This window comes from Prionailurus viverrinus, unplaced genomic scaffold (genome assembly GCF_022837055.1).
Source record: "Prionailurus viverrinus isolate Anna unplaced genomic scaffold, UM_Priviv_1.0 scaffold_38, whole genome shotgun sequence".
NCBI lineage: Eukaryota > Metazoa > Chordata > Mammalia > Carnivora > Felidae > Prionailurus > Prionailurus viverrinus.
In genome coordinates, this window is record NW_025927606.1 from 2,455,279 (window position 1) to 2,474,611 (window position 19,333).

The 19,333-nt window shown below is 54.1% G+C and overlaps 1 protein-coding gene and 1 non-coding gene across 7 annotated transcripts in view; both read left to right on the plus strand.

The window, feature by feature from the left end:
• Positions 1-19,333, plus strand: part of JPH3 (junctophilin 3) — a 157,076-nt gene that overhangs the window by 59,922 nt on the left and 77,821 nt on the right. The gene's annotated exons all lie outside the window — the stretch shown is intronic.
• On the plus strand, positions 1,951-2,035 carry TRNAW-CCA (transfer RNA tryptophan (anticodon CCA)). Its single transcript has one exon. It is a non-coding gene; the product is annotated as a tRNA-Trp (tRNA).

The following is a 19,333-nucleotide window of genomic DNA, read 5'->3' on the forward strand; positions in this document are numbered from 1 at the left end:
CTCATGCACATGCACACACACACGCACAGTTCATTCATGTACACGCACACACATGCACATGCACACACCAACATAATATACTCACCTAAACACCCATGTATACACATGTATACACACATGCACACAACACACACCAACACACATATACTCACATACCCATGTATACACACACGTATGTACAGATGCACACACAGTCTACAATACACGTACACGTGTCTGCATGTACACGTACAAGCACACACATGTACATCCTCACACATGCGTGTGCACGTGTGTACACAGGAGAGTTATCTACAATCAGGACCAGGGCCACCAGGACGAGGGGTGATCCCCTCTAGGTGTAAGCTTGCACTGTGGGACCCTGAGTGCGGGCACCTCTTGACCTGTGCCCCCTTGGTGCCTTGCTCGCCTCCCCTGGTCCCAGCCTGACCTGCGTCTTCCAGCGGTGATGCAGCAGCTTGCAGCCCCACAGAAACAGAACATGGCTGTGCCTGGAGCAGCAGCCTTGGGAAGGCCTCTTGATTCTGGTTAGTTAATCCTGGGTGAGTCTAGGTGATTAGTCATTCCTCGTAATGGCGAGGCTAGTCCTCAGCTGGACCAGAGGGCACAGCTTCCCGTCTTAGACTGGGTTCCAGAAGCAGACCCTGAGTTCGTTCTAACCACAGTGGTGGGAGGACGTGGTGGAGGCCCTCCACCCTGTCACCCGCTCTCTGAGGGCCGCCCCTGTGCGGACACCCCCAGCGTTTCAGCCTCCCTGGTGCCTCACCAAGCGTGCACCACACTTGCCGGGTGGCCCTGCTCCCGGATTCTCGGGCTTCCCGGCAGCATCCTTGGTGGCCCGGCGGCTCACACCCGCGCTCCATTCTCACCTTTGCAGCTGCTCGCTGGGTGTCTACGTGCACGAGGCCTGGGCGCGGGGTGAGCAAGCCCCTCCCTGCTCACCTGGGGCTCGCAGACCTCTGTCCAGACCTTGCCCCAAAGTCACGTGGAAAGTGACTCCTGGACAACGTGCAGGCATGAAAGCACTGTGCTCTGAGGGCACGGAGGGGGCCGTTGGGCGGGGGTGGGTGTCCCCGAAAGCAAACAGACCCAGTGAGTCCACACCCAGGCGTCTCCCCGGGAGAACTGAAGCCACAGGTCCACACGGAAATCTGTGCGTCGTGGTCACAGTGGCGTTATTCCTAATAGTCGCAACGTGCAAACAACCAGATGTCCGTCCGCCGAGGAACGGGTAAACAAAGGTGGCCTACCCGAACGGCGCCATGTCCCTCTGACACAGGCCGCAACGCGGATGCACTGGGAAACGTCTTCCGGAGGGAAGAAGCCAGCCATAGAAGGTCACACAGAGCAGGATTCCTCTTAAACGAAATGTCCAAAGACGCAAATGTGTAGACAGAAAGTAGAGTCATGGTTGCCAGGGGCTAGAGAGGAGGCGGGTGTCCTTTGGGTGATGGAATGTTCTGGAACTGCATTGTGGTGACAGTTACAACGGCTCTGTGCATGTGCTAAATGCCACTGGATTGTTCACTTTAAACAGTTAATTTGATGTTATGTGAATTTTATCTCGATAAAAAAGGAAAGAAAAAACAGCATTAGCAGCGGGTAGGAGGCAGCACGGTTCCATATGGAGCCCAGAGAAGGCCCAGGTGGGACATAGCAGGGACCGTCCCTGCTCCGGAGCACCTCCCTGCCCCACCCTACCACCTTCCACCCATGGCAGACACAGGCCAGCCCTCCTCAGGGGCTGGCCCCAAGCGCCTCCTGTCATCTTATTAATACAGTGACGATATCCGCACAGCACGCTCTCTGCTAAGCGCTGGCCCTGCTCTTGGACCTCAATTCTCTCATCGTCCTGGAGACAGGATTGATTATTGAGCCCACTCTCCAGATGAGGGGAGTGAGCCTGGAGGCAGCGTGGTGGGAGGAGATTGGAAACCCAGGTCTGGGGGCGCCTGGGTGGCTCAGTGGGTTGAGCATCTGACTCCAGCTCAGGTCGTGATCTCAAGGTCCGTGGGTTCGAGCCCCACGTCGGGCTCTGTGCTGACAGCTCAGGGCCTGGAGCCTGCTTGGGATTCTGTGTCTCCCTCTCTCTCTCTGCCCCTCCCCAACTCACGCTCTGTCTCTCTCAGCCTCTCAAAAATAAAGAAAACGAATTTAAAAAAATTAAAACAAACAAAAAGAAACCCAGGTCTGCCTGATTCCAAAATCTCTTGCTATGGGGAAAAATTCTAAAACGCTTTTTGTGGCAAGGATTGCTGGATTCTGTGATACTGGGAAGGAAGCTCAGCCAGGTGACTGAGCTGCAGGTCTGAGTTTATTCCGTGGCGATATAGTCCCTGGAGGGCAGACGGTGGGCTGGAGGGCAGTGGCTGAACAAACAGGACCGGGAGGGGGCGTTTGCCGTGGGTGCTCACACAGACGTGCTCCTGGGGTCGGTTGTCCCGGGTACGGCTCAGCATGCTGGGTCAGGGGGCCGCACTGGTGACTCCTGGGTCATCACACTCTGACACCAGGACAGTATGAGGAAGACACACCTGGAGACTGCTGGTGGTGGAGCCAGGGGGATGCCAGAATCTGCCCGTGTCCTACACCCCGCCCCCGAGTGTGTGAGTCAGCCGTTGCCTCGTAACAAACACTCCCAAGCTCAAGGACTTAAAACAACACACATGCATTAGCTCATGGTTTTGGTGGGTCAGGAATCCGGGAGCTGCCTGGTGTTTCTGGCTCCCGGCGTCTCCCTTGGCGGTGGTCAGGAGGTCACGTGGGGCTCTAACTCGGGCACAAGGGTCCACTTCCCAGCTAACCGTGGTTGTTGGCAGGCCTCAGGTCCTCGCTGGCTGTTCACTGAGGCCTTTACTCCTTGCTATGTGTCTCCATAGGACAGCTCCCAACATGAGAGCTGGCTTCCCAGAGTGAGTGATGCGGGGGGGGGGGGGGGGGGGGGGGGGGAGAGGGGGAGAGGGAGGGAGCAAGAGAGGGAGGGAGAGAGAGTGGGGGAGATAAAGAGAGGAGGAGAGAGAGTGCTTCGACTCTAACTTCGATCCCCTCAAAAAACACTCAAAGCAAATAAGAACAAAATTAGCATTTGTTCGATCTGGGTACACAGACGTCTGGTACGTTCTGAGCTCTTTGTAATTTGGATCTGGGGTGCGTGTTGACAATGGAGCCGCTCTGGGGGTGCTCTGGAGAGGTGGGTTGAATTCACCCCCACAGTTGCTGATGCGCCGAGACTCCCAGGGGTCATCACGCTCCCCGTGCGTCATATGTGCACGTGGGTGTGCGTGTGACCGAGCGTCTCGCAACCGGAGGCAGGCGTGCCCACGTGAGGTGGCATCTGATTCCATCTTAGACTCTGTGCCGCTGGTGGCCGTCGAGCCCTATCCCCTCTCCCTGTGCCCCACATCCCGCCCCGGCTGCTCCTCTCCTGGGGGAAGAGCCCCCACCCTCCAGCCGCAGTAAGGCCCCAGGCCCGTCTCCTTCCCTTGCTCTTTCCAGCCCTTTTGCAGCCATTCGGGGGCTGCCTGGCTCTCCCCAGAAAGCCCCATCACAGGAGTGACAACCTGTTCCCGCCCTCTGAGCGTGTGTGCGCCTCATCACTCTTGACGTCCGAACCCAACTTTGGCGGGGGTCCCCCCTGTCTCTCCAGCGTGGCCACAGCACAGCGACCCCTGGAAAGTTCTCACCTCCAGATTCTGGAAGGCTGGGGCCAGGTGAGTTGGGAATCTGGCCACGCATTAGCATATTGGTGCTTTTGTCTCCTGGAGCAGGAGGGCTCCACCCCACCCTGGGTTAGCATTCTCTGGGGGCGAGGAGCCCTCCGTCTGGCCTCCCTCCCCACCCCACCCTGCTGGTCTTTCCCGGAGCTGACCCTCAGCATCTCGGTGGGAGAGAAAAGCGGAAGAGGAGGGGCCCCCGCCAACACGGACAGACGCCAGCGCCCCCCACCCCGGGGCCTCTCCCCCATGTTAGCCCCTCACCGGCGTGTGGCTCTGAGAAGCATACCATGAGGCACAGCAGCGCTCTTATGCTGGAAAGAAGAAACAGGAGCCCTGGCTCCCTAAAGTCCCCAGAGCTTCGTCCAGAATTTCTCAGCTGTCAGAGGGACAGAGGGACACAGAGCACCCGGCACCTGTTGGTAGCAATATGTGCGAAATATGTGATTGCATACAAGTATACCAGCTTTGCGTGTTCCGAGGAAGGGGGTGGGGGGGGGGGGACTGTAAAAACAACCCTGAATTTGTTCTTGGGATTAACACCGAACTGCGTGAAACGGCCCTTCGGGAGCACGAAATGGCCCACATCGGCAATTTCGTGTGGCTGTATGGAAGGCACAACACTCTTTTTGTGCCCTCCGCCCAACTTGTACCAGGATTCAAGTTATCTGCTTGTTTGTCCGTTTGCCTCTGGCCTCCCCCGACCCCAGTGCAGGGAACGGGCGCTTGCAGCCTCGTGGGGTAGAAGTGAAACAGCAGCCACTCTTGTGTCTCCGTCTCCGGTTGGTTCCCCCCCCCCCCCCCCCCCCGTTGCCGGGGTTTGCGGCCGAGAGAGCCGGCTTCCGCGCTGCACCGCCGCTCCCGTCCAGACGGGGTCTCCCTCGGCCCGCCATCCTCTCCGGACCTGCTAGCTGCTGCAGGAAGCCTGTAGGCCCCGCCGCGTGCGGGGCTGGACGCCCGCCGCCTGGCCTTGGTGCAGAGAGCTGGTCTCTCCCATCCTGTCGGGGCGGATTAGATTCGCCGAAACTGGCTGCATAAACAGCCCGGCTGGACCGGCGGCTAATGGCAGAGGTTCAGGCTCCTTGGGGCTGGCGGGAGCTGTGCCAAGAACCAGCCTTCTCTAGCCCCCCACGGCGACATTAACACCCTGCCTGGGGCTGTGGTCTGTGGGGCCCCAGGGGCACCAGGCTTCCTGCAGGAGGACGGTGGCAGAGAGCCCATGTGCGCCCGGGCGACCCCTACAGCTGACAGGGTGCCCCTGGACCAGCGCATCAGAAATGCAGAGTGCCAGGCCCCGCCCAGTCCTGCTGAACCAGTGCCGCCGTTTAACAAGAGTCCAGGTGACTCTGGTGCTGTGGAGGGTTGAGCAGCGCCGTGACAAAGGGGACCCTCCGACGACAGCAGCAGGTTTGCAAAATGCCCTTGACCTGGCCCTTGTACGTTTCCGAATCTATTCAACAGAAGCGAGAGGAGGGCACACGTGGACACATTTGCTCTGGTGGCACAGCTCTTACTGTGGGCGTGTCCCGTTCACAGCAACCTGGGCAGTGGCTCTCCGGGGCCCACGAATGTTGAGGAGGCCGGAGTCGTCCACCTAGGACAGGGCAGGGTCAGCAATTCGGGTCAGACAGTCGGCAGACCATTCTCCACCCCCAAGCCCCCCAGCAGCCCCACTGTGTGAGCCATGTCATCTATGCCCGAGGGCAGGACGGTGCGTCTCCAGTGCTGGGGGCTGGCCAGGGGGGATGCACTCTGTCTATAGAACTGGGGGTCCTACTGTCCAGTTTGGGGGACCCGCAAGGACACCCAAACACCCTTCCATACCGGCCTGCAGCCTATGCCTTCTTCCCTTCTTCCTGCCTCCTTACAAAGTCCCAGAACCTCAGGGGCTTATGTGGCTTCCCAGGGGAAGGAGGGCCTGTTCTGCCAGCCGAGGCCCTTGCTGTTGTGGCTGCCCCTGGCGTTGCTGGTTTCCACGACCAGCGAAGCCCCTGTCTGAGGCAACACAGGCCAGCATCACAATCGGCAGCCTAAGGCATTCTGGAACGTGATGCTTGAGACCAGAGGGGTCGGGAATCATTACTGCAGCTAATGCTGCTGAAGCTAACAGCAGCTCCGTGGTAAAGGGGTTTCCAGCACTTCTCACAGGTGCCAGAGGGCGCATGTGGCCACACAGACAGGTGCAACCACCTTCCCCACCGCAGGCTCCCGGGAACCGTGGGCACAGACGGCCTAGCATCGGTGATACGCTGGGCGCGCAGTCAGCCGGCCCTCCTGCCCCCCGTCAGGATGCCTTCCAGAGCTCCAAAGAGGAGACAGCCCGCCCCTCCTCCCCGGGGCCATCCCTGCCCCGTTCGTGCCCAGTGTAGACTCCGGAACCAGACGCCTGGGCTCAGATCCTGGCCCCCCGCCGCTTAGCGGCTGTGTGATCCTGGGCAAACGGCTTTACCTCTCTGCGCCTCAACCTCCTCCTCTGTAAAATGGGTCCTAATAGGATACTTAGCTCACGCAGGTGCTGTGTGGGTTAAATGAGCTGGTATATGAAAAGCACTGAGAACATATGAGCACGAGCTAAGCCAAGGCCTCAAAAGCACAATAGAAACACCACACACGTGTAAACGTTTGCTATTATTAACGGCCACAGACGGACGCCAGCAGCTATTAAGCTGGGCTGTAGAAGACAATTTAATGAAACAGGGAAATGTCCGGGACTTACTGCTACCTGAAGATAAAGCGAAGTTCAAAGCAGCCTTTTCCACGTGACGCTGAGTTTGTAGAGTAGATGCGTGTTCGCTGCGCACCAAAGAAAACAACCTGAAGGAAATAAATCGTTACCTGTGTGACTGCTGGGCCCTGGGGGAGTGGTTCTCATTTCTTGTGTGTGGTTTTCCACATTCCCTAGAACGTGGGTAGTGAGAGTGACGGCTAACACAGGGACCGAGCACACTGTTAACATCTGCTCTGCAGAGAAGATGCTATAGTTCAAGGGTCCCCAGCCCTTTCCACAAGGGAGCCTTGTCTCGTGCCCCCAAAGCCGAGGCCCCGCTGCAGGGCGAAGTGAGGTTGTGACAGCCAGCTCAGCGAGCACGGAGGCTCTGCGCCTCCCACGCTGGGGTGTCTGCTTCCTTTTCTGGGGGCCCTCCCACGTGGGGTTGTGCACAGTTCCGGAGTAATGCCTCTTCATAGACGGAGGGATTGTCTCCACCTCCCGCCAGGTCAACGCCAAGGCTCCCTTACAGTTGTTGTGTGCCCTTGACTCCTTACTACCCAAGTCGGGGGGCTCCTTGATGGACACGACTCCTTACTACCCAGACCTAACTGCCATTTGTGTCAGAGTGTGTGGAGCCTCGAGTGTGATCGCTTTCTGGCCACGTGGACCCAGACCACGCCTGCTCTGCTCTCTGTTTCCCTGAGCCTACCCTTCGGCTTCTCGAATGCATGTTGAGTGGTCGGGGTGACAAGTCTGTGTTTTGGAGGCAGGAAGGTGGGTGGGGAGGAAGCGGGGCACAGGAAGTATCCGATCTGCTCCACTCTTCAGGTGGCAGAGGGCAGACACTGGCTCCCGCTAGCGCTAGCTTGAGGCCGCGTGTTCTCTGGGGTGGATGGAGCTCACAGGAGCGATAATGGGCCGGGAGAGCCCGTGAGTCAGCAAGCTCCAGGCCCGTCAGCCCCCAGAGGGGTAGAGTGTGACTGGCACCCATGCTCTGTGGTTGTCCGGCTTCCTGCCACTGCTCCCTTCCTGCCCTTCCTTCGGGAAGCCCTCGAATGTCCATCAGCTCCAGCCACCGTGGGGGGTGTGGCTCAGAATCTGGTCATTCCGGGTGCCTGAGATGCTTCCTCTGAGAACACACTGTTTGCGGGAGCAGGTGACCCCGCTGTGGTGGGCTCAGACACACCCCCTCCTCAGGTTGTCACTGGGAGGCCAGGCTGCCTCGCTGAGAGGACAGAGGGCAGGGGTGAGCAGTCCTCTCACAGAAGGTGGGTGTGTTCAGACTCTTTAGCAACGACCCCAGCAGCACAAGTGACACTGGGCGTGACCAAAATCAAAGTCCCAGAAAGGAAGACATTTTTTTTTGCAAATCATCCATCTGAGAAGAGATTTGTATCCAGAATATACAAAGAGCTCCTACAACTCATAATAAAAGCACGAGCTGCAAAAAGGAAAGGGGTTTGAATGAATATCTCTCCGGAAGACGTGCGAATGTCCAACAAACACCTGCAAAGAGGCTCTGTGTCACTAGGCCTGGGTGGTGGGGCAGCTGGTCCAGAACGTGGTCTGGGGGCCCCTCAGAAGGTGATACAGTCACCACATGACCCGGCAATTTCATTCTGAGGTTTGCACCCACGAGAAATAAGAACGCACATGAAGACTTGAACACACGCGTTCAAGGCAGCTTTATCCACCAGAACCCAAGGTGGAAGCAACCCAAATGCCCAGCAGCTGAGGAACAGACAGACAAAATGTGCCCCATCTGCACAGTGGGGCATTACTCAGATGTGAAAAGACGGGGAGTTCTGACACCTGCCACAACATGGATGAACCTTTAGGACATTGTGCCGGGTGAGAGATGTCCGACATCCTCTTGGATGATTCTGTTTTGATGAAATGTCCAGAGCCAGCACATCCATAGAGACTGAAAGCCAATCCGTACTTTCCCAGGGCTGGGGTGTGGGCGACGGGGAGTGACCACCAGGAACTTGAGGTTTCTCTTTGGGTTGATGAGACGGTAACATCACCCTGTGGTGGTAGTTCCCAACTTTATGATTATACTAAAAACACTGATTTATACACTTTAAACGTGTGTATTACATGGCATGTGAATCACATCTCAATAAAACTATTTTTAAAAAAAACACACACCCTCTTTGCAAGGAAAGGAAACCCAGCTCCAAGTGATGTAACCAGAAAGGGGATTGTTAGCTTCTGTGCATCAGCAAGTGGCCAGGTTCAAACATAGGCTGGCTTCCGGTTCTGCGTGGTCCAGGGGGTAAAAGAGGTCATCAGCACCTGGGTGGAGACCTACTAAGAGTGGGGCTGAGAACTGGGGGGAGGCGTGAACACTTTCGCCGGAGTGGGGGGTAATGGATGCCGAGCAACCTTCTGTCCGTTGAGGCTTTCTGTTCAGAAAGTAGCCACTCAAGAGACGGAGAGGGAGGCCCTCCTGGCTCGCCTCTCAGGAAGGCAAAGTTGGAGGACAAGGCTGGAAGAGGGCAGAATCTGTCCCCACACCTGGTTACCTCTGAGTCATTCTCTGATGCTCTGCAAATACTCGATCACCATATTCATTCAGTCACCCAGAACGTATTTACTGAGCACCTGTTATATACAGACAGAGCTGGGATAGGGTGTGAATGCCGTGGCCACGGTGCCTGTTGTAAGTCATTCACAGAGAATGGTGCTAGGGAAACAAGCCTGGGCCATACATTGTGCTTGGTGCTATGACTCAGAAGGTCTGGGAGCACCTGTCCTGGGCTTGGACAGGGTGGGAGTCAGGCAGGCTTCCTGGAAGAAGCAGTTATTAAGCTGTGGCATGCAGGGGAGCAGAAACAGTGAGGGCAGAGCCAGCCTAGGCAGGGTGAAGTAGAGGAGGGAGAACGGGGAGGCAGAGGGGTTGGCGGGCGCCGGTCAGGGAGGCCTTGTAAACCATGTGAAGGAGGCTGGATGTCATCTGCAGGCCAGCGGTCTCTGTCATTAACAGGACAGTCGTGAACGCCCCTGGCCAGGCCTGTGTGTGGTGTACACTGGCCGGGGCTCCAATCCACTACTGTGACTTCTGGGTGCATATCCCCAGCCTCTGAGCCTCTCCACGCTGCCTTGGACCCTCAGAGACACCCCTAACCCATGGGAGCTCAGCCCCCTGCCCACAGCCCTCGCTCAGACTCTACAACTTCCATCTTCCTTTTCGGTGAATATGCCTGCCGCCACCCAGCTCACTCATTTTCTGGGGATGCGCGGGTCGGATACGCGGTGGGTAAGGAAGGGGCATGGGGAACCACTAGCCGCCTCATTCCGAGGAGATCTAATCCCACTTACTAGCCCTGGGAAGCAGAGGAGGAGCACAGGAGAGCACTCCGGCCGGGAAGCGCTTTTCTGGATGTCTTTATGTCCGACACATCATCTGCTGAGCAGGGAGAGAGTGAGGCCTCTGTCACCTCCCCGCTCCTCCACTGTGGACTACGTCCCCCAGTGCCATGTCGGTGATATCAGCGGGTGTCCAACAAGGTCAAGATGCAGATCGGAAACAGCCACGGCCTTGTGTCTTAACAGCGCCTCCGGGCTCTACCGTTCACTTCTGTGACCTGCTCCGATTCAACAAATGTTAGGGGAACGCTGACTGTTCATTCATTTATTGGTTTTTTCGTTCACCATTTACTCGAAATTCTATGATCAGATTCCTAGTGCCGGACGTTGTGCTGGGCGCTGGGTGGGGAGGAGAGGAACCCAACAGGGTCCCACTGGGCCGCACGCCTCCCCGCCCCACGTGAGTGGATGAGGCCTTGAGTCAAAAGATAGCTACGTGGCAGAGTGACATATGCTGTAATGGGGGGGAGCACAGGTCCTACTGCAGCTCAGAGAGGAGGCACCTGCTGGGCGGGGATCCCTGGAGAGGGGGGTTTATGGTGAGTCCTGAGAGCAGTGAGTGTTCCTGCGCACACATTTCAGAACACACGGATTATGGCCCCGAACTGGAAACGACCCAAGTGTCCAATAACAGTGGAATGGACATCCAGACCATGGAATATTGTACAGCCAAGGGGACAAAGGACCCCAGAGACACACAACCACGCGGATGAGCCTCAAGCATAATTTCGGGCAAAAAAGTATGAGTCTAGTCCAATTCCAGTCGCATAAAATTCCACAAGAGGCAAAATGAAACTACAGTGTTTCAGGATACAGAGTCACAGGTGGTAACAACAGAAGGGAAAAAAGGATGATCGTGTGATTTCGGATGGATGGTTCCGTCCCACAGGAGGAGAGGGTTATGACTGGGGAGGGGCACAAAATGGGTTTTGCGTGTGAATAATGTTCAGTTCATGGGCCTGGGTGGTTGACTGCTGGACCATTTGCTGTCTAACCATTTATTAAATTATACAAATATGTGGCTCAACCACAGACAACAGGTCATCTTCCCCAGTGAGGGGACGTTGATGCACTTGAGATAGAGGAACATGGTTGTTACATGCCGTACTCTGCTGGCAGCTGCTTGGGTTCGTTTCTACTTGGGCAAGTGACTTGACCTGTCTAAGCCTCAGGTTTCCCCATCTGTAAAATGGGGATAATAACAGTAGCAGCCTCATAAAGTTGTTTTAGGATGAAATGTGATAGTGAACGTAAAGTGCTCAATACAGAGCCAGGCACAAAAATGTGAAAATTAGTCATCATCGTCACCATCATCACTACCATCCTCCTCCTCATCACCACTATTATCACCATCATCATCACCATCACCACCATCATCATCACCATCACCACCATCATCATCACCATCACCATCATCACCATCATCATCACCATCACCACCACCACCACCATCACCACCATCACCACCATCACCACCATCATCACCATCACCACCACCATCATCACCATCACCACCATCATCACCATCATCATCACCATCACCACCACCACCACCATCACCACCATCACCACCATCATCACCATCACTATCACCATCACCACCATCATCACCATCACCACCACCATCATCAACATCATCACCATCATCATCACCATCACCATCATCACCATCATCATCACCATCACCACCACCACCACCATCACCACCATCACCGCCATCACCACCATCATCACCATCACCACCATCATCATCACCATCACCACCATCATCATCACCATCACCATCATCACCATCATCATCACCATCACCACCACCACCACCATCACCACCATCACCACCATCACCACCATCATCACCATCACCACCACCATCATCACCATCACCACCATCATCACCATCATCATCACCATCACCACCACCACCACCACCATCACCACCATCACCACCATCATCACCATCACTATCACCATCACCACCATCATCACCATCACCACCACCATCATCAACATCATCACCATCATCATCACCATCACCATCATCACCATCATCATCACCATCACCACCACCACCACCATCACCACCATCACCACCATCACCACCATCATCACCATCACCACCATCATCATCACCATCACCACCATCATCATCACCATCACCATCATCACCATCATCATCACCATCACCACCACCACCACCATCACCACCACCACCACCATCACCACCATCACCACCATCACCACCATCACTATTACCATCACCACCATCATCACCATCACCACCACCATCACCACCATCACCACCATCACCACCATCACCACCATCACCACCATCATCACCATCACCACCACCATCATCAACATGATCACCACCATCACCACCATCATCACCATCATTATCACCATCACCACCATCATCAACATCATCACCACCATCACCACCATCACCACCATCATCACCATCACTATCACCATCACCACCATCATCACCATCACCACCACCATCACCACCATCATCACCACCATCACCACCATCACCACCATCATCACCATCATTATCACCATCACCACCATCATCAACATCATCACCACCATCACCACCATCACCACCATCATCATCATCACTATCACCATCATCATCACCATCACCACCACCATCACCACCATCACCACCATCATCACCACCATCACCACCATCATCACCATCACACCACCATCACCACCATCACCACCATCATCACCATCACTATCACCATCACCACCATCATCACCATCACCACCACCATCATCACCATCACCACCACCATCATCACCATCACCACCATCATCACCATCACCACCACCATCATCACCATCACCACCATCATCACCATCACCACCACCATCATCAACATCATCACCACCATCACCACCATCATCATCATCATTACTGTCACCATCCTCCTCATCATCACCACCTTCCTCATCACAGCCTCCCTTTTCTTCTTGCTAATCCATCCATATCACTTCTGTATTATCCTCATTTTCCTCTTCCTTCTTCCTCCCCCACCTCTCTCTTTTTCATTAGAAATTGAATGGCCAGGACAGTGCTCCCTGGCATCATAGACAGTTGTAGATCTTGGTAAATAAAGAAGTATAATCACACCTACCATTTTTCAAAGCTCTTCCATTCTTAATTCCAAATCATCTGTCCCATCAATGGAACATCCCAATTTTTGCCTCGGAATGTGCTTCCTCCACTTGTGCTAGAAAGGCCAACCATGTCCTTTGCTTGCCATCGCAAGGCAAGCCCCCACTCCCTGACCACGGCTTATGGTCAGAAACGGTGCCTGACTCAAGCTGACCCTAGCTGAGTCTCACCAGGAATCTGGATCTATAGAGTCCAGTTTATTGACTGTCAGGGACTGAGAGCAAAGGAAAGAGCTGAGTGTGCAGACTGTGGAGAGCAGACACAGAGAGCAGCCAGGCGAGAGCAGAGACAGGGGGCCCAGGACGAGGGAGACACTTGGGTTCTGGCTTTTCAGCCCCTGGCTTCTGTCTAGAGCCTGCTTTCACCTCCACCCCTAAGGCTGGAGAGGTCTCTACTCTACCCCCAAGGCTGAAGAGGTCTCTACTCTACCCCCAAGGTTGGGGAGGTCTCTACTCTGCCCCCAAGGTTGGGGAGGTCTCTACTCTACCCCCAATGTTGGAGAGTTCTCTACTCTGCCCCCAAGGTTGGAGAGGTCTCTACTCTACCCCCAATGTTGTAGAGTTCTCTACTCTGCCCCCAAGGTTGGAGAGGTCTCTACTCTACCCCCAAGGTTGGGGAGGTCTCTACCCTCAAGGTTGGGGAAGTCTCTACTCTACCCTCAGGGTTGGAGAGGTCTGTATGTCTTCAACAACTGCCATGTTCCCATCCGTGCTGGCCTATTCGTTGCATACTATTTCCCTCTAAGTGGATCTCCCCTCACCTCCTTTCTTTTTTTAAAAACTTGGCTGGATTTATCTTCAAAGAAAACTTTACATTAGTAATCTAAATAGAAAATCAGTGGCATGTGATACTCTCAGGAGACTGTAAAAATTAATACAGCAAATAAGAAATAAGAAAAGATACGTTTATATCTATTAAGTTGAAATTAAGTAGTGAGCTATACGTAAAAAAACAAGCCTAATTAATTTACAAAGTGTTTCAGAAACTCAAATTAGAATCACAATGATATACCACTAAGGCACACTACATTGGCTAAACTTTTATTTTATTTTATTTATTTATTTTTTAGTTTATTTTTAACGTTTTATTTATTTTTGAGACAGAGAGAGACAGAGCATAAACAGGGGAGGGGCAGAGAGAGAGGGAGACACAGAATCGGAAGCAGGCTCCAGGCTCTGAGCCATCAGCCCAGAGCCTGACGCAGGGTCAAACTCACCGACCGCGAGATTGTGAACTGAGCTGAAGTCGGACGCTTAACCAACTGAGCCACCCAGGCACCCCTGGCTAAACTTTTAAAGGCTGATATCACCAAGTGTTGGTGCGGACAGGAAGCAGCTGGAATCCTCACCCTCTGTCGGGGGTGGGGGAGGGGGCTGCAAACTGACCTGACCACTTTGGAGAACAGAATTCTAAAAATGAAATATATGCCTAGGCTAGGCCCCGGGAAATTCACTCCTAGGCATATGCCCGGGGGAGATGGGTGTCTGACAGAAGACACACATACAACAGTGCTTAGACCAGCTCCGCTCAAGACAACCCCTGGGCTGGAAGCTCGGATTCTATCCACAGGAGAAGAGAGAAAGGAACTGTAGTATATTCGTGCAATGGAATCCTATACAGCACTGCAAAGAACAAAGTGCTGTTACCCAGAGCCCATCAGAGGAATCCGAGATATAATGTTGAACGAGAGAAGCAAGACACAAATGTATGAGTCCACGGATATGAGGTCCAAGGACAAGAACTAATCTATGGTGATATAAGTCAGCATAGCTGTTCCCTGGTGGGGGGGGGGGGGGCGGCGGATACTGTAGGAGGTACCTGAGGGAAACGCTCTGTATCTTGAAGTGGGCGGTGCTATTATCGCCCCTGTGCTTGTCACCTGCATGGGGGGAGGGGCAGGCAGAGAGAGCAGCGGCTGCAGTGACAGAGCACTACTGCTGCTGCTCCTGATGCCTTCATTCCAGTGGCTGTGTCGGGGGGGGGGGGGGGACGTCACAGGTCAGCAGGTGGCCACACGTCTGCTGGGAACCCAGACCTCTGCTTGCTGCAGGTTCGCTCGTTGGCCCTAACCTCTGGCTCCTCACCTGTAAAGTGGCGCCCACCCTACAGCGGACGTGTCTTGGAGGAGGTCGGGTTTTGGGGGCACTGAGCCCAACTGGGAGAATGGCCAGGGATCTGGTTCCTGGCACTCCAGCTGGGAGGACCGTTAGTTTGGATGAGTCTGGAAACAGCTGGAATTGGAATGCCTAGCTTGGAGAACCGATTCCTGGAGAATTGACTTGCGGATCTCGGGCAAGGCATTTACCTGCCCTCTGCCTCAGTTTCTTCATCTGAAACGTGGGGGTAACAACATTGCCTTGGAGTTGTCATGAGGAATAAATGAATTAACCACTGGCACTCTGTTAGCACCCCTGTTAGCCACTGCATCACCCACTGCATTGCCGGGGACTAAGATGCGGGGCAGGCAGCATAAGAAAAAAAAAAAAAAAAAAAAAAAAAGACTCTCCCAGCAGGGGGTCTGAGACTACAATTGCAAAGCTCAGACTAGGTTTCTCAACTTTTCTCCTTAGCAGACTTTCGACTCTGGAGGTGGTCATCAACTAGTCAAGAACAAAGGATTCTTCTGTATCATATCCACGTGGATCCATCCCTGGGGATGGGATGCCTGCCCAGAGGGCCAGGCGCTGGCAGCGGGCAGCACCCCAGGAGGACATTCCCCTCAAAGTTCACCTGGCTCTTCTGGGGTCAAGCCCCGACGCTGGCACTTGCTAGCTATATGTCACCGTGGGCCAACTCGCTTTACCTGCCTGACCCTCAGTTTCCCCATCTTTAAGAAGAAAGAGATGGTCAGAGTCTGGATCCCAAAGGACTGGATCCCAGGCCAGGACTCAGATGAAATAAGGCATTCAAGGTCCCCCTCCCACCCAGGACTGGCATCGTTTTCTGCCTCTGGTCTGGGGAGAATCGGGAGCCCCAGCACAATCTCATGGGTGCCTCCAAGTGACCGCCATCTTGTATGGTAGGGCACACTTGGCCATACAAGTATGGGCAGGTGAAGTCCTACAATCAGGTGGTTTGGGAGGAGGACAGGGGGCACAGCACCCTCGGGGTCATCTCCGTTCCTGGGAATGACCACCCCTGAGGGGGCAAGGAACAACAGCTGTGAGTTATCGGGGACCAGTGAGGCAGTAGGGACCCCAAACCACCTTAGTCACGTGGGCTGAGCCGTGTCCTCTTTGCCCCAGCCCTCCCTGCACAGTAGGAACAGGCGTTGGTGTCATTTTACAGATGAGGAGGGAGGGGCACAGAGCCATGTGCCAGAAGCAGAGAAGCACTGGTCGGGGCGCCACTGCTCCGTAACAAACCACCCCAAAACTTAGTGGCTTAAAACAGGGTGTTACGGACTGAATGCTCGTGCCTCCAATTCATATCGAAGCCCTAACCTCTAGCGAGGCTGTATTTGGGGTACGGAAGTACCAGAGGTTCAATGAAGTCATAAGGGTGGGACCCTGATCCCATTGGATTAGTGTCCTTATAAGAAGAGTCACCAGAGAGTTTTCTCATTCTCTCCCTTCCCACCCCACTGCCATGTGAGGACACAGTGAGCGGGCAGCCAGTCACCTGCAAGCCAGGAGGAGGGCTCCTCCCCGAACCTGAGCTCGGTTTCCAGCCTCCAGAGCTTCGAGAAATACATTCCCATTACTGAAGCCGCTCAGTCTGTGGCAGTCTGTTACGGCAGCCTGAGCAGACGAGGACACAGGGCTCCGCGCGTTTCTCCTCTAAAGGAAAAGGTGGGGAGTATTTTAGGCTTTATGGGCCATGTGGTTTCAGTCGAAACTATTCGACTTTGCCGCTGTAGTGTGAAAGCAGCTGTCGCCGTGTGTTTGCGGATGGTCATGGCTGGGTTCCAATCACACTTGGTCTCTGAAGACCAGCCTTTGGCCCCTGAGCTGTAGTTTGCATGCCCTCTGCCTGGCTTAACATAGTAGCAATCATTTATTCTGTTCAGAAATTGAAATTATGATGGAGACGAGTGTCCACTGAGGGATGAGTGGCTAAAGAAAATGGGGTTCATGTCTATAATGGAATATTACTAAGCCATAAAGAGGACATCTTGCCATTTGTGACAACATAGATGGACCTTGAGGGCATCTTGCTCCGTGAGATAAGCCAGACAGAGAAGGACAAGTACCATATGATCTCACCTCTATGTGGAATCCCAAAACAAAACAAAACAAAACAAACTCATCTCATAGATACAGAGAACCGATCGGTGGTTGCCTGAGGTGTGGGTGGGGGGTGGGCTGAATGGGTGAACGGACTCGAGAGGCACAGACTTCCAGCTCCAAAAGAAATAGGTCACAGAGATCTAATGAACAGCATCATGGCCGTAGTTAATAATACTGTCAATTTCAAAGTTGCCAAGAGAATAGATCTGAAAAGCTCTCATCCTAAGAAAGCGAAATGCCATTAACTATGTGTGGCCATGAGCGTTAACTAGACTTACTGGCCGTCCTATGGGTACATATGTCAAATCGTTACGTCGTACCCCCGAGACTAATACCGTGTTGCATGGCATTGTACCTCAAGTTTTAAACACTGCAGTTATGGGGCGCCCAGGTGGCTCCGTCGGTGGAGCATCTGACTCGATTTCAGCTCAGGTCATGATCTCATGGCTCGAGAGTTGGAGCCCTCAGGTTCTGTGCTTGGGATTCTCTTTCTCTCTCTCTCCCTCTCTCTCTCTCTCCGCCCCTCCCATGCTTGATCTCTTTCTTTCTCAAAATAAATAATCTTAAACAACAATTTTTAAAAGTTGCAATTACGACCAGGCATGATGAGGAAAGCCCCATGGGTGAGGTCCCTGCTCGGCGTGGCCACAGCTGGGGTGACCGGCCTGGAGCTGGCGGATGCCGGCTGTGGGCTGGGGTCCAGCTGCGGACATGGGCCGGAAGCCCCGTTTCTCTCCCTGGGTGCCCCTCCGTGGGCTGCACGGGCTTCCACGGTTTCAAGCACCAGCCCCTCAAGCACAGGGCAGAGGCCGTGTTGCCATGTACCTGACCTTCCAAGTGACGCTGTGTCACTTGGGCTGAACTCAGCAGCGGGAGGAGAGTCGAGGGCACACAGAACGGGGCATCCCAGGGTCCTGGCGAACATGGGCACAGCCAAAAAGACAAACAAAGGTCTGTCGCAGCTCAGTTCGTTGAGGGAACGAAACAGGCTTCTGTGGACGGAAGGGTGGGGGGGGGCTTTAAGATGGGGAGCCCAGGAACCTTTCCGGATCTGAAATCGGAAAACTTGTGGCCGCGGGGAGAGGGAGCAGGCAGGGGAAAGGCAGGGCATGTGCCTGAAGGCCAGGAAGCTTCCAGGCTGGAAGACTAGTCAGCTTGGGTAGCAATCCTGCTCGGTAGCTCTGTTCCCTTCAGCCAGGCAGTTCACAGAGGCAGTCCCCAAGTCGGTCTTTCTGAAAGGTGAGTACAGAAGCCCAGGTCACCTGAGGAGTGCCCGCGAGGTCACTAAGGCAAGGTCCTCATCCCAGAGCCTGGTGCATAGAGCTGTGAAATTCTGCATGGTGCTATGGCTTTTGTTTTTATTTCTGGATTTTGTTTTGAAATTGCTGGGTGGTACTGTGTTTATAGCCTTAGAGAGTTTCCTCCAAAATGAAATCAATACCACCGGCCGTACTTTATGGGGGAATGATTTCCAAATTGCACAAAAGGAATGCCTCTAGGATCTGCATTTCAGAGAATATAAGGTCCGTCACTGCTGGAGCTAAACGTGACCACGTCTGGGAGAGGAGGGAGGGGTGGTTAGGGGAGGTCAGAAACAGGGTCTGTTGGAATTGCTGGGAGGAAGGGTATGCATGAGCCAGAGGCATAAGATGCCGATCAGTAATTGCTTGAAACCAGTCACCATTTCCAACAAGATCTCAGTTGCAAACCACTGCTTATGCGAGGAAGGGCTGCTGAATCAGCAAAACCCGCTTTGGAAATGAAATGGAAGAAAGCAAGTGCAGAGTGTACAAAGGGACAGCAATTTGATGTCAACGAGGTTTGGAGGGAGCAGGCACAAGGTTGGGCCCCCAGGTGGGAATCCACAACCTTCAAGGAGGGGCTGGACTCCTTAATAGCACCACCGTTTCCTTCTTCACTGCTTACTACGTGCTGGGGGTCAGGTCCTTGAATCCTCATGGCAACCGTATGGGAACTAGTATCTGCCCATTTTACAGATGAGAAAACTGAGCTCAGCAGTATTAAGTGACTGCCCAAACCACACAGCTGGCCAGCCCTGGCGGCAGGATTTGAGCCTGAATCTTTTTCTTTTTTTTCTTAAGTTATTTATTTAAGTTATTAA